The sequence below is a fragment of the Manacus candei genome, unplaced genomic scaffold (assembly GCF_025592945.1).
Source record: "Manacus candei isolate 608988 ecotype Guabito, Panama unplaced genomic scaffold, ASM2559294v1 h1tg000017l, whole genome shotgun sequence".
In the NCBI taxonomy this organism is placed as follows: domain Eukaryota; kingdom Metazoa; phylum Chordata; class Aves; order Passeriformes; family Pipridae; genus Manacus; species Manacus candei.
The window spans coordinates 19,307,574-19,323,238 of NW_026138065.1; the positions used below are offsets into that span (position 1 = coordinate 19,307,574).

At 40.7% G+C, this 15,665-nt stretch overlaps 1 protein-coding gene across 8 annotated transcripts in view; it reads left to right on the top strand.

Annotated features, from left to right (window-relative positions):
- The window catches only part of TRERF1 (transcriptional regulating factor 1), a 99,935-nt gene that overhangs the window by 39,025 nt on the left and 45,245 nt on the right, over positions 1 to 15,665 (top strand). Inside the window, exon 1 of one of the 8 annotated variants that reach the window (XM_051783114.1) lies at positions 12,605 to 13,713. The exons of the other annotated variants lie outside the window; for them this stretch is intronic. The gene's annotated coding sequence lies outside the window, so the exon portion shown is untranslated. Of the gene's footprint in view, positions 1 to 12,604; positions 13,714 to 15,665 lie in introns of those variants that run through there. 8 annotated transcript variants of the gene reach the window in all.

A 15,665-nucleotide genomic window follows, 5' to 3' on the forward strand; every position in this document is an offset into this window, starting at 1 on the left:
GCCGGTGTAGATGGGACATATGAAACACAACCATACAGGTTGCTGTTGATGAGGATGTGGTTTGTATAAGTAGTTTCCTTAGAAGGTGATGAACTTGTTCCTTAATAATTTAATTACTTAATTTCGGGAAATCAGGCAGGACATGAGGATTTCTGGTGGTTAGCCCAACAGCAAATCACTTTAGCCTGAGTGTGCCTCAGAGTTTTGACCTGTGTGAGACAATTTATAATATGTGCCTCAGAAGTACTGTGAAGGTACCAAATTAATGCTTTCAGTGGAATCATAGGATGCTTTGAATAAAGCTTTATAAAAGTGCACAGTGTTCTTATACACAAACTATTTGGTATTAATAGTATCTCTCAAATGACAAGAAAAATGAAATATGCCAGATTTGTGAAGCTGGAGAAACGTTTGCTCATTATTTTGAAAGAGCTGGAAAGTGCAGATGGAAAAGGGAGGATGGAAATTTAGGTTTGGAGGAAAAAATCCCATGGGTTGTCATCATGGATGTGGTTTTAAAATCCTGCATTTTGTTACCTTGTGTCTGTAAATTGGCTTTGTAGGTGGCTGGGCGTGTTTCTGAGCAGGGTGAGAGGGAAGAGAGAGTTCGCCAATGCAGAGCAATGCAGAGCAGAAGAAACTACTGTGCAAACTCTCTATTTGAAGATGTGACAAACCAGGAACTGGTTGTAGTTCTTTTATTAAATGGGAAACACATGCAACCACAAAAGACAAGTGGCTGGCTGGAACATGTATTAGAAATCTGAAATTGCAAAGGACAATCTTTCAACCTACTTTACTGTTTGGATAATACTTCAAAAGCTGAAAAAAAAAAAGACCAGTGTGCAATGTGCCTGCAGAATAACAATTAGCGGCATTTTAACCTGCTTGTCCACGGTAGGGTTGTTCTTTCATAAAATCATAGAATGGTTTGGGTTGGAAGGAACCTTAAAGATCATCTTGTTCCAACACCCCTGCCATGGATAGGGACATCTCCCACTAGACCAGGTTGTTCAAAGCCCCATCCAACCTGGCCTTGAACACTACCAGGGTTGGGGCATCCACAGATTCGCTGGGCAACTTATTCCAGTGGCTCACCACCCTCACAATAAATAATTTCTTCCTAAAGTAAGGAATTTCTTCCTAAAGGATAGTGATGCCTTTATCTGTGCTGCTGTAACTGAGATTCAAGTGCCTTCATACTGTGCGTGGATCTTTGCCATCCTGTCCAAGCTTTGGAACGTCTCTGTCTGTCCTTCCTTCCTAGGCTCCAGTTCTCCTCTGCCACAGTCTCTAATGTGGCCTTATGAAAATGGTTTAGTTTGCTTGAAGCCAGCTCACAGAGAATGAGGAAGATTCACTCATCTCGGGTGGCTGGAGCTTCTTGCTGTATTTTAGTTATTTTAATTGGTAACGGTGAGGTGTGAACTTTCTGTGAGAGGTGAGAAGTGAAAGTCCTGCCTCTCCATTGCTTGGGATACTAGCATGCTCAGAAATGAGGAAATAGCTACCCTTTAACTTTGTGATGGAGGCCAAAACACTAAAAAAAACCTCCAGACTCGTTTATTCAGAGAAGTGAGCTTGATTATTTGAGAACAGCTACATGATGATCAGGGTGTTTTTCCGATGGGCAAGTTGGCCATCCTTCGTTAGGTCGGGCCAATTAAACATTTAATTTTTAAATGAGCTGTGTGTTCTTAGCTACTCCATTCAATATCCTAGGGAAGGCTTTGTGGCTAGTAATTAATTCTGCTTTTGAGCTAGGATTCAACAAATGGCTGCACAGGTTTTATTTAGGCAATGCTAACCTGAGGAGATGCATTGAAACTTCTTTGACCTTTGTTAAAAAGTTTAATAGAGCTTTAACTTTAACCTAGGAAAAGAACACCTTTAGGTCTACATTATGGTGTTCCTGTTCTGCAAATAAATCCATGTGGGCAAAAAGCACTGAGCACTTAGGTCTGGAATCTAGACCATTGCTTTTAAAGGGAATCTTCTCATACAGGCTGTAACGTCTTGTGTGATATCTTCACATGTGCTACTTTTCCAGCATGCCCTTGCAATGCTTGTGCCATTTGTCTGAAAGATAAAGCTTCTTACTGTAAAAAAGCAAAAGTACTACAACTAAATTGGTACTTTTGCCTATAAATATTACTGTTATTTAATAATGATAGGAATTCTCCTTTTTGAGCTGAAAGCAGAAGCAGCACTATGTTCTGACAAGTTGTTCTGACTCAACTTGAACCATAACTTTTTAATAGTCACTAAATGCCTTATTGTATTTAAAAAACCAAAACAAATATTTTTGTTTTAGAAGAACGAATATCTGATATGACAGCATAAAGCAAAAGTTTATTATGCATATACAGTTGAAATAAGTTAACTTATTTAAACTGTATTGTAGACACAGTGCTTCTGCATTTGAAAAAGTTTCATGACTCCATATAACGATATCAACATATTTCCATAGTTAATTTCCAGCCTACAATTGTATTATCCCTTGTCTAATGGAACATCATAATATTAAGTAAACTAATAAAGCTAATGTTAATGTTGCTGATGCTTTATTAGATACTACATAAAGAAAAAAAAAAGCAAAACACTGAAAAAACAACAACATAACAAATCCTACACTCACTTAGCCAGGATATGTTTTAATTCGTGAAGTTTTTCTGGGGGGAGGGAAGTGAAGAGCAGATCTAAAATTATTGTATTCAGTGCTCAAAATGGACCAGTATGCAATTGCATGCTGAACTGCTGTGTACTGTTGCTTATGAGGACATCGAATATGCATCGAGTGCTCTTCAACACTTTTCTGCAGAGATGGTCACGTTTTATGCTGGGACTCCTGTCATGGTTATGTATGTCTACATATATGCAGCAAATAGAGTATTAATGTAGTGAGCATAAATGGGTGATGAGGCAATGTGATTATTCAGAAAGGGAAGGGAGAAGTAACTAAAAGCCTTTAGTTGGTAAAACTGAGATAGTTTTTTTCAAGATCACTGGTAATTATACTGAACAAAGCTATTGCTTACTAAATTTGAAAATGCCACCAAAAATCAAGGTATGGCAAAGACATCCTTTGTCACATGGGGTTAATTTCCTTTTGATGTGGGCTTATTTGATTAGTATGAATGTTAGCACAGTCCAACTCTATGCAGGGAGGGGCTCTCTACATTCTGGAGAGCAGTTTACATTGGAAGGGAGCTGGGGTGATGGTAAAAAGCTAACAAAATACAGAGACCTTGCAGCACTAATAAAATAATGGATATGGTCTTGGAATGCAAAAGCCAAGCATGTCCTCTAGGAGCGTTTAGTGTTTTACCAGTCTATGATGGCACAGGATTATTACTGGAATAGAGTCCAATTCTTATGTGCCTGGAGAAAACTGCGAGATTGATTACAGTTAGAAAACCTGTTTTGCTGTTAGATTTTTAATTTTTTTTTTTAATAAAAAGCTTTGCATACTTACTTCAAGTGAAGTGGCTGAGTTGTATTTTGCAAATATCTATAGAGGAAAGAAAGTACAAAGCTCTTCAGTTTAGTAGGAGGAGATAAAATGAGACTGAATAGCTGAAAGTTGAAACCAGATGAATCTGGGCTGCTTGTAACACACAAATTATTAAACAGAATAAATTGCTCGCTAAAACAACTCCCTTTGGATGTGATGGATTCTTGATCACTTGCTTATGAATTAGGACTGCATGTATATATGTATATAGCAAGAAATGTATCTGCACATGGGTCTGTGGCATGCCTTGAATGGAAGGTCAGACAGGTGATCTCAATGGTCCGTTCTGCTTTCTGGGTCTGTGGGAGGCGGGTAGAGATCACCCGACCCTGTGAAATGTTGTACCAGCCAAGTCTGGTGTTTGTGCTCATATCTGTTCTCAATACCATCTCTAGGAGGCCAGTGAGGTTTTCTGGTTTGTTGTTTCTTTTCTCTCTTTGGCAAATCTGGGTTTTGTTTCATGACTCAGAAGGGAGAAAATAGAATTTAAGTCCTGCCTACCCATCCATGTGGAGAGTGGCTTCTGTAGCTAAAGCAGGGGGTGTCCTGAGGGGCTTTGGGTTTTTTATTCGATAGTTGGGAGGTGGGGTTTTTTGTTTTGGTTTGATTTGGGTTTTTTTGAGGAAGATGAAAGGAGTCAGATAAATCAAATTTTGCATCTGTGAAGATGTCTTCCTGAAGAAAAGAACGGTACAAGTAGAATAGAGAGGAAAATGAACATATGATCATGGGTTTTATTCAATTTTTGCTTGATCTTTTGGGAAATAAGTGAATTTGCACAGGTCATGGAAAATGAAAAGCTAACTCACTAGGGACCCTCCACCGTTAGTTCGGTTTTCCAGATTCATTCCGTATCAGTAATAACTGGACTTATTTTTCTTTTCCTGGTGACTGTTTAACCCATATAAAATGAAGTTTGTCTTAATCCAATTTCAGATAGAGACATGTTTCCATCACTGTGTCAAACTTCTGGCACACTTTTTGCAGTGTGTTACCCTGTGTTCTGCAGAGAGATGGAGATCACACTAGCTGAGTTTCTTGCCTGCCTCTGGATTTGCCTTTTCGGGTTGGAGCAGAAGTCACAAGGTAGATCTGTGCAACACTGCTGCACCTGGGCAGCGGACCCAACTTGTCAATTCTGTATTATTTACATGGGTCAAAATAAAATTCACATATGCAATTTAGAGTCTTTAAAAAAAACCAGAATTGCACTTCTTGTCCCTACAGTAGCAATGCTTGTGTAGAAATCTTTGTCTGGACACTGTTGGTCAGAAAGCCTTTTGTGGGGAATGAAGCTTTGTGTTTTAATGAAAATCCAATGTTCTCGTTGCATTTACGATGTTATGGCAGAGCTCTGTTTCACCGAGTATGAGAAGCTCCATGAGAATGGCAGAGAAAATGCCACTGCCTTCACTTCTGACACGTGTTACATGTGAATAATTTATGGTACTTCATTGCAAATGGAGTGTTCTGTAGTATATTTGTAAATAATGAATTCTTTATGACAGGACATCTGTGTCTGTGGATCATGTCTCACAGGACTGATTTTCTAAATACACTTCATGATAAGATGTCTGTCCCTTTTCCCAGGCTGCCCTCTAATGAAGTACTTTTGTATTTCTGATGTATCTGTTATCCATTTTGACTCTGACTCGTAAATGATATGTAGAATTTTGTGTTGTTTGTGAGTTGATATGTTAAGTTCATAATTAGGTATATGTAAGCATTATAATTAGGTATATGTAAGCATTCTGATTTTTGTACTGTATAAAATCAGTTTAATGGAAGACTTACATGCCACTTAAGTTTACTTCTTCTAACTTTCCTGAAGAGAACATATTTTGTAAGACAGTACTTAACTTTTTTTTTTTAATTCATAAGAAGTAGTTTCTGGTTATGCCAGTAATTTGTGGGGTGCAGTGTGCTAAGTGCAGTGTGCAGTTCACAGTGGTGATGCAAGATATGGGGAATGAATGCCTTTTTGACCCAGAATGTGACTTTGGGGCTAACATCTTCCCTTGGTTATCTGTGCAGTTTGATAATACTCACTTGAAGGCTTACTTTGTCTAGGTCACTCTTACGGTTCGTTCCCTAACAGGACTCTAGCAAATCTTCTCCAACTGTTTAGAATAGTCACTGGCAATGCTAGCTATAAACTGTATATCCTCTGCAAAATGTTTAAGCATTCAACCTAGTTACTTCTTGCCACAGGTTTGTGGAAGAGGCTGCTTTACCCCCTCCTGCCTGAAATCTTCCACGTGAGCATGGGGGAGAATTTTGGTGATGCAGGAGAAGCAGACACCTTGGGGGGCTTCAGATTCTTGGCCCACCAGTGGGTGGCTGAAGGGGTTGATGTTGCCTGTGTTGACCTGCTGACTTGTGCAGCTGTCTGATGAACCAAGCCACTAAAAAGATCCAAGGTGGAAAAACAGTTTTCCACAAGGAAAGGGCTAGTTTGTCACCAAGCCCATTTCGGTAACTTATGTTTCCATGTGGTCCACAGCGGGATTTACCTATCTCGGTGAGGGGGCAGCTGACTGAGCTCAAGGCTGGGAGCTCTGCAGGCAGATTGGCGGCAGATCCCTGGACCAGGTGGGAGGATGGCTGTGCAAGTTACTGGACAGCAAGATATGGAAGCATGTTTGGAGGGATGTGGATGAAACACTAGCATTACCATCTTACCCACATTTGCTAAGGCAATGGGATACGTTAGTTACGGTACCACATGGATGAGAAATGTGCCGAGAGGGAAAAATGCTTTAGTTTAGGTATGCTAAAAAAAACCCCACTGTATTTTCGATTTTTAAAAAGGATAGGGAGTCATCTGTGAAATTAATTGTCTCGTGCATACCCTCCCTCATCAGTGCATGGTGCCCAGGCAGCAGTGTGTGAGCCTGGTCCCCTGCCATCTTCTTCTCTTCCCCCCATCACTTGTCTTCCCTTTTTCCTCCCTGCCCCATAATTACTCTTAAGAACCTAGTACCAGTGACCAATTTCAAAGCTAATGTACTAGTAATCCTTTTGAATTCCCTCAGAAAGGGAGAGAAGTTAATTCTGGGTGCCCGCTTGCCCCTGTGCGGCTGCCACAGTTGCTTAGCAGCCAGCGGAGGCACTGGAGAGGAGCAGCTCTCCCCTCCCTGAATCATCTGTGGAGAGAAATGAGAAGACAGTTATTACTGGTCAGCTTCATTAGCATCTTGTTTTCTCTCCATCTCTCCTGCACACATATACACACCCTTACCTCCCTCTGCTCAGCACTTTCTCACAAGCAGTGGAATGGCGTCTCCCGCATTCAAGCCACCCTCGCTGCTCACAGGCTCAGAGAAAAAAGGCAGCAACCATCCCAGGCCACTGTGAGGCCTTAGTCCGCAGCATCACGAATGCGCTGTGTAGATGTTTTACTGTCTCTTGAAAGAGTGGGGTTGTTAGGTGCTTCAGCTGACAAGGTTGTGGTTTTGCACATAGACCTCTTACTTAAGTTTTCCATTTTTAGTTGTAGGGTACTCGTCGCTTTTCACCGCTTTTCCTTGCAGGCTCTGACAGAGTAGCTCTGCTCAGTCTTCCTGCAATATCTTGAAGACATCTCCAGCTTTTGGCCAAAAGCTGTGGCCTGTTCTGTTACCACAAGTGGTAGTAAAGGATGCCAACCCCTGCCTTGATTGCACTGGTGCAGGGTGGTTGAGATCTTGGATGGAGGGGTGGGCTGTGACCAGGGAGGCTGAGGGGTGTTGGATTACTCTGAGGCTGCCCCACGGAGCAAAAACACCCTGAAAACACAGCAGATGGTCTAGAATGATGGTGTCTGTTCAGCTGCCAGAGCAGCTTTGTACACATGAGGGCTGAAGACAAAGGTCTTTGAAAAAGGATGGGTACTGAGATGTCATTTATAGAAGTTCAGCTTTGTTTCAGAGGGGTTTCTGTAAACCTGACCTGAGAAGAAGGAATTAAGAGTCCCTCTAACCCCTGGTATATCCACTTAACCAGATCACTACATATCTAGCTGTGGTTGTACATGACACTGTAATACACTGTTTTGGAGCAGAAGCTGTCTCAAAAGTGATATAGCTGCAAAGTGTCCAGTCCAGTGGGATCATTCCTTGCTTATTTGTTCTTTAAGAACATTCCTTCCGATGGGCACCTCTGATTTCAGTAGAAGTGAGTGATATGAACAGAGAATCAGCCAGTTTGATGTGTCGTTATACTTTTCATTTTAATGCAGATTCCTAGATAGCCACAAATTTAGAGTTGGAGGAACGAGCACATGATTGATATGAAGAAATATAGCGGGAAGTGCTTGGATTTTCTTTTTATAAGGCTAATTGTGTTAATTTGCTTGAGACACAATTATCTCAATGGGATTGATTTGTTTAATTAACTCGGGATGCCTGCAGGTGAAATAGTGAGTATAAATAGAAGGACAGTGGGGAATGCATCACTAATGTTTGTATTGCAGAAGGATTGACTCATATGTAAATGAAGTGCTGCAAGCCTGCCAGGCTAACCTAGTTCTGTGGTGGTTTCTAGATATATAAAAAAAATATCTCATGCTGTCATGCATAACACAGGGCTCGTGCACTCAGGAATAAGTTAGGGAAGAGTGTACACCGTAGTACTAAGGACAGATATACCTTTCTCCTGCTGTAAATACCGTGCATATGAGCACTTCTTTGAGCACTGCAAAAGGATAGTGTCCAAAGGATACAGTTTGTGCGAGACCGCTGTGGTGGCACTGCCCTGATGCAGCACAGCATGTCAGTCCTCTGGTGAGAAATCACTGCAGTTTCTTGTTCCAAACATTGCAAAGGCCACTTCTAAACAGAGAGCATGGGTAACCTGTATCTGCGTTCCTGGGCTGAAGCCCTGTAGCATTACATGTTCTTGTTCCCAGCTCCCTCTGCTTTACTGTGTGGACATACCACGCTGCAGAGGATTAGGTGTCTTAATAGACCAGTTCTGCAACCTGTGTTTGTGTCCTTTGCCTGCTGTTTGCAAGTGCCGTATCCGATACAATAACGTGTCCTTTGTCCTAAGGTGGATGGTTACGTTCAAGGCCCAGAGAGGAAATTCTGAGCCTCTTCTGTCAGTTTGGTCCTGTGCCATACAAAATCTTATATCCTACATATATGGAGGACAGGTGGATATTTCTGATTTTTCCCCTACCTAAAGTAAATGACTTATTTTTAAGTAAAATGAAACTGTAGTCTTTCTCTGAATCTTTCGGAGATCTTCCTCATAGCAAAATATTGTGCAAATTGAGCGCTGATTATAAACAAAATAAAACCAGATCAGCAGAGCACTGCCACAGAACCAAACCATCTAAACAAACGCACATTTCCTTTTAGCAGCTTCAAGTGTATTGCTGTTTCAAAAATGCCCTTGCTTCTGCACAATGAGAGTGTATAGGAGCCCTGTCGTCTTTTCCACAATTCTTTTTGTTTTATATCCTTGATAGTTTATCCGTCCTGCGTTAGTGTGGGTGCTTCAAGCTTTTCCATCTCTTTCTGTACAGAAATCCGTCTTTGTCCGGAATTATTCTTGTCCCCATTTTCTGAGGCTTTTACTACATCTGCTATCTCAAGAAGAGATCGGACGATAAGAGCCAAACACAGCAGTCTGATGGAGAACACGCTTCTGATTTATGCCGTGGCTGTTGTAGGTCTTATCCTTTAGATAATCATGTGAATGCTTTCGTCTTGAAAACAGAAAAAAAGAATATTTCTAAGTTCTATCTTTGCATATCTAGCAGTATGTTTCATTTATTTGCTGAACACTTGATTCAAACATTGAGTTACTCCAGAACTGTTAAACCCAGCAATCAGTTTGGAGTGCTTCGCATTTTTCATTTAAATGCACTTTGCTTTTTATTGATCTGCAGTGGATTTAATTTGCCCCTTGGCCTGGCCTTGTGTGGTTCATCTGGAATTCTTTCCAGTCTTCTCTGGCTTTGACAAACTGTAAATGGTTTTGTCATCTGTGGAATTTTAGCTGTTCAGGTTTTTAATGGGGAGGGGAGAGGAGGTGTTGCCTTCATATGTTTCAGTTCATTCAAGTATGTATGATACACTGCTATCCCAGTGTAGAGATGAGGGCATTCCTCCCTTTTTTTTCCTCATTGAAAGCTGTTTGTTTTGTTCTCATGTGTTTTCGGTGTCTCTGCTGCTTTCTAATCTGCATGGATGCTCTCCTTAATAAACTTCAATTTTCTTAGTAGCATAAAAGGATTTTGTCAAATATTGTTTGCAAGTCCAATTCCCAACCTCTTTTAATCCATACTGGTGTTAACAAGCCAAAAGTATTCATAAACAGTAAAGAGAAAAATATGGAAGTGTGTATCTGTTGGAGAAACCAGGCTTGCAAAAATGTATCTTGTCAGAAATATTTGGATTATGCTTACCAAATGTATATCTCTTCCACCTTCAGGAAGGGCACTGTTGCTCCAGCCTTTGCTTGCCTTGCTTTTTGTTATATCCTAAACCTTCATGTAGGCTCAGTTTCTTTTGAATGGAGAGGACTCTTTCTGTCCTGCTGTCACTAGAAATAGTTTGAAATTGTCCTGTCTTACTGTTTGTCTGCCTGAAGAAAAACTGTGGTTTGGGTTTATTGGGTTATGGTGGGGGGTGGGTGTGTTTGGTTTTTGTAGCAGGTCCCTCAGCTTTTCCTCCCCTGCATTGTGCTGAAAAGATTCCCTTTCCATACATGTCACTTGAAGCCAGGACATCCATGTATGTTTTAGATGTCTTATGAAAATATTGGAACCCTCAAGAAACTGTCACACTTCTTCCATCTTGCCACCAGCCCACTGAGTGATGTTAACTCTGCTGTCAAGGTAAAAACCTTGATCCTTCTGGTGTTTAACACAGATGCTATTTTGCCCTGACTCACAAATGTGTGTTCTGTCCTGCCTGTAAAGTGGGGTTTACCAAGCTTTTGACTAGAACTGAGTTTACCCAGTAATGCCAGTTTATCTTTTTCAAGTAAATACTACAAAGGCAAGTGGTAGGGAGCCTTTGTAACTTGCATCACTGATCTCTCAGTGTCTGTGGTTGTGAGGAGGTGTTTGATTCCCTTTTGCTTGTTCTGTTTGGGTTAGGGTAAAATGGCAATATCTGAGGAGGATATGAGGTCTGTCGAAGGAAACATTACAAAGAAACATACTTAAAGTTTCTTTGAAGCTCAGGAGTTAAGGAATAATAACTCTTCTCCCCAGGACACAGTTTCTGACCCAGTTATGTAGATTTCAATTAGAGGGCTTCATTGACATAAACAAGTTTTGGTTCTGCCTTAGAACCACTGCAGGAAAAGGTCTTTATATAAAGTTTTGGTTTACATTTGGTTTTTTTAATCTGTTACACTATTGAAGTATTAAATAACTTCATACTGCTGGAGCTTATTCTTTCCAGTCCATGGCTTTCCCTGAGGAAGAAGTGAATACTCCTTCTCAGAGGCACTTTGAAAATGATGCTACACAGACATGCAGGGATACACACACATGTGTGTACACCCAGCCTTGAAAGCCTGGGGTGGTAAGGGGGTAAGATTGTGAAGGAGGCATAGTAAGCTGCTCTGATGGGAAACTATGACTGTGAATTTCTTTTCAGAAATCATGAAGTATCATGTTTTTACTATGTACTTATGTGTTCAAATGCATACTCAGAGATATTAAAAAAATATTTTTCCAGTGCGTGTTATTTCTAAATTGCAAATTACTTGCATGTAATAAAAGATGCAGTGTGCTTTCTGCAAAATGACAAGAAATTTTCTTCCAAATTCTGCAGAATAGTTAACTAAAGCAGCTCTAGGCATTTCATTCCTGTCTATAACTTGAATCAGGAAAACACATTGCTGTGATTGGTGCATTTAATGGCCTCTCACGTTTCGTAAAGGTAGGTTCAGAAATTTGTACCATAGATAATGGTAGATCACTGTAGACCAGGTAAAGAAAATTGATTGCAAAAGACACATCGGCACTTCAGAGGAAGTTAAATTAAAGTGGAAATCATTATTTCTCTCGGAGTGGACCCTTACAGGAATACAAACTGAGTAATGCAGCTGGATGGAGAGGGAAGATTGCATCTACTGCAGGAACTGTTTGGGAAAAGGTAGTACTGATATGACAAACAGCAAAGGGGCCTGGACATGGACTAAGGAGTATGTTGATTCATATTCTGGGTTTATTTTTAAAAAATCCTCAAGGATGGTGCTGTGAAACTGTGAAGAACCATCAGGAATGTGAATGAAAAACTAGAAAAGACATCAGGTAGGCAAAAAAGTCAGAGAACAAGGATGGTTTGGAAACGGTTTGAGGTTTTTAATACAACAAAGGCTATATGTTGCTGCTCTTGAAGTATGCCATGCAAAACCCCAACTATCTCTTTACTGCAGGAAGGTTTTTTTTCTTTGTGGTATTTTAGAAAGCTACATCTTCAAGTAAAATTGAATTTGACTTGTTTTTTTTCTTGATAATTGTTGACACTGAATTACCTGCTTATTGGATATATACTTGTCATGCAGACCATCTGAGATGCCACCAAGGGTTGGTATTCCTGAAGGACATTTTCCATGTGGTTTTAAAAATAATACATTCTGAAATGAAATATACCTTTCTCCATATTATTTCATAAGATTTAAATATTTTTCCCCTGTTGCCCTCACTGGAGTGGAGAAAATAGGTTGACTGAAAAGCCGACTATCAAATTAAATTTGTGCATGTTTTAAATAACTTTTCACATTGAATCTCTAGAGATTTTTTTCCCTGTATCTGCAGAAATGTCATCTGAAATTTTTCTTAGTCCAGGATTTTACCAGGGCAAAATCTCAAACACGTATGCATTCATTTCCTTTGCCCTCTTTTTTTCCACTTCTACACCAAGTTGTGCCTCTTTTCCCTTCCCTTGTGTGTCCTTTCCTAGTGTTTGCTCACCCAGATGAGTTTAGGCTTGGGATACACAAGCATACCTGCTTCCATGAGGCAGCTGTTACACTCCACTGCATGTATATGGATTTCTGTTTGCCATAAACCAACTTGTTTATACATACCATGCAAAACATGGCTCGTTTGTCAGGACTGGAGAAGCTTTTTAGCACTACATAATATTCTGTGTGAGGGGAGGTGGTTAGAGTTAGGAACAACTAGTTCATAAAGTAGGACGGAGCTGTTTTTACAGGAAAACTTGCTCTATTTTGCATCTGTTTCTTTTGAGTGGCAAGTTGGGAAAAAATCATGATTTTTGCTTTTAATTCTGTGAATTCCTGTAGTGTTTAGAAAAAAATGTGAATAGAATTTACAAGATTATTGAAGATTATGCAATGGTCCCATATCTGTGAGCAGTTCAGGGAAAAAAAGTCACTGCTACTTGTACTGTCACTTAAATATGATATGAGAGAGACACTTCCCTCCCCTACTTCCTGCCTCCTTTTATGTTCTTTGCAATGTGAATATACCAACATCTATTTGAAAGTTATTTTTGTCACCTAGGCCTTCTCTTTCTCATCTACCTCAGAAGCAATGCGTGCATCCTGGCGGCATGTGTTTGTTTAATCTAAGGAAGAGCAAAACTTGTTCAGATGACCGCAAAAGCAGAAACAATTGTTTACCTGAAGATGGTGGTGTGCATGTGTTTACCTCACCTTTAGTTTTGTAATCACTTTTTCCCAGGTCCAAAAGATAATTTCCTAGGTGATAATAGCTAATAGAATGGAAATACTGTGTGAATTATACTTGCACCTACGTGCATCACTCACCTTGTGCCACAACAAAGGAAGAGAAAGAAAACAGATAGTGGTCCTTGTTCTGCCGTGTGTTGAGGGCCCTTGACTTGTCCTGAGGCAAACAAAAAAATGGATAGATACAATAGAGTAGAAATTATTTTTTTCCCCTCTCAGCTCTTCACCACTTCTGGTTCTGCGTAGATGTGATGGAACTGTTGTTCGAGTGTTAAATAATATACATACTTATATAAGAACAAGTTCTATCCCTTTTTTTGTGGGAGTGGTACTGCGTGTTAGGATTTTTTTTTTTTTTCAAATTCACAACAGCAGCGTTAAGGGCTGCTGAGATCCTCATAATATTTCTTCCTTACAGTGCTGTCCAGTGGGAAAGGCTGGCTGCTTGGTGGCTTGTATGTGGCGCACCTCGGGCGTTTGCTACGTGCCATTCAGCTTTTGCGCCACAGTGGTCTAATGGCACACGCAGCACTTTGGTACGTCTCATGGTCGTTTTGATTTAGGTGGTTCTTGTGGTGGTTTGGTGTGGGTGGGCAGCTGTACGTGTTTGGAGGTGGTTTCAGCTGGGTGGGGGAGGTTTGGTGTGTTTTAGTGTTAAACACAATTCCAGAGGTGGCTCTCTTGTGGTTCTCTAGCATAACAATGGGAAAGTATGAGATCTTTGATGTTTGCTTTGCAGAAAGTTTCCCTCCTCTGTGTTCTGTACCGTTTGCACCTGCCTCATCACAGCCTGCTTTCCTGCAACCTTGTCTTCATTAATAACGCACTGTAGCCCATCTACAGACCAAATGACATCTGGTCCCTAATAAGCTGATACTGGTTAGCTGTAAAAAAGGTTTAACTGAACTTATTGCTGTTGTGGTTTATGTAAAAAGACATACGTATCAATAGCGGGATGTTCGAAGTTGTCCTAAGTTTAAGTTTCTGACTGGATCAGCTAATTTCCTTAGGTGCCTGGCTTGTCCTTGCAGTCAGTAGAGATAAAGGGTCTTTTCTTTAGGGCAGCTCAGCAGGAACTGAATTTTAGTGGTCTGATCACATTCTCTTCCAGAAACTTTTTATTTTCTCTTTTTTCCCCCCTCCTTTTTTTATATAGCCTATATAGGAAACCTGTAGACATGAGCCAACCACGTTGGTGATGGTATCAGCTGCACAATTGTGCCCACAGTTACCAGGTTGGACATCTTTGGAGGATGATAATGAAGGCATTGGTCAGAAATCCTGTTTAAATAGTTTGGCCAGTGCAGAGTGCTTTTTACAGACTTGAAGGAATTCTTACATCTTAATGAAATATATATCTGCATTTCTTGCTCTTCTGAATGCAGTAGGCCTTTATGAATGGTAGAGATACAAGATCAGCTCCAGAATCTTCTCACTGTTAAGAGCGCAATACAAATTGAAACTACCCAGACTCAAATGGGCTGCAGTAAGTGACACACATCACTTAGTCTTTTCAGTGAAGCGCTCGCTAGCATATGAGCATCTGTATCTAGTCAGGTCCCTCCTGAGCCGCTAACAGCTGTTGATAGGCATTTTCTGTGATATTAGGAGCTGCTTCAAAGCATTCTGCTGAATGGAAGCCCAAAATGTAGATGTGTCTTTCCTAAGTGAACTGACAAGCCAGAGAGGAGAATAGCATTGAGAGAGCATGCAAGTGTTTGACGCAACCTCGTGAATTTGAAAAGATGGAAAATTTTGTATCTAGCACAATCTGGAAAAGTGCTGTTAAACCAGACAAAATTTATTTTGTTTCCATTTTAAAAGTGAACTGAAAAGTAGCTGTAGGAGTTTTTCCCTATGATGTTACATTTTTGAATAAAAGCATAACAACTTAGACAAGGTTGGTGGAAGCTTGGTCCGTGTGAGGCCATCCTCCTAGGGAAACTGTTAGAGAAATAGTGTGGTCTGAGCCTGGGTGAGGCCTTTGACTGAACAAGCAGGTCCACTGTTCATTACTGGAGTTGGTTGTTTATGGCTGTAAACTGGGCGGAGGAGGATGCAGGTGATGTAACTCCAGCCTGGGCTGTTGTGAGGAGTGAGTAGTGCCATCTGCAAGGGGCTGCGCCTCAGCCCTGTCACCAAACTGAATATGGTGGCAAAGTTGAGGGCATGAACATGCAAGGTCAGTCCTTGGTGAACCTCCCCTGGTTTCAGGGAGATATCTCAGCCATTTTGGGGGGACTTAAATTGCATGTTGCCTGCTTGTGTGCACAAAATGCGTATGTGGGAGAAACCACTTGGTTTCTCCATACCTCCTTTTACCTCCTGTGCTGCTGTGTCTGCAAATAGTGGAAAAGAGCCCCTGGGCAGACCCCAGTGTTGCCTCTTACAGCTTCTCTTCACTCTGATCAAAATGACTAAATGTGGACTTTCTGAGCAGAAAAGTCAGATATCTGTGTCTAGTGGTCACTTCTTGGTTTTGAGGGTG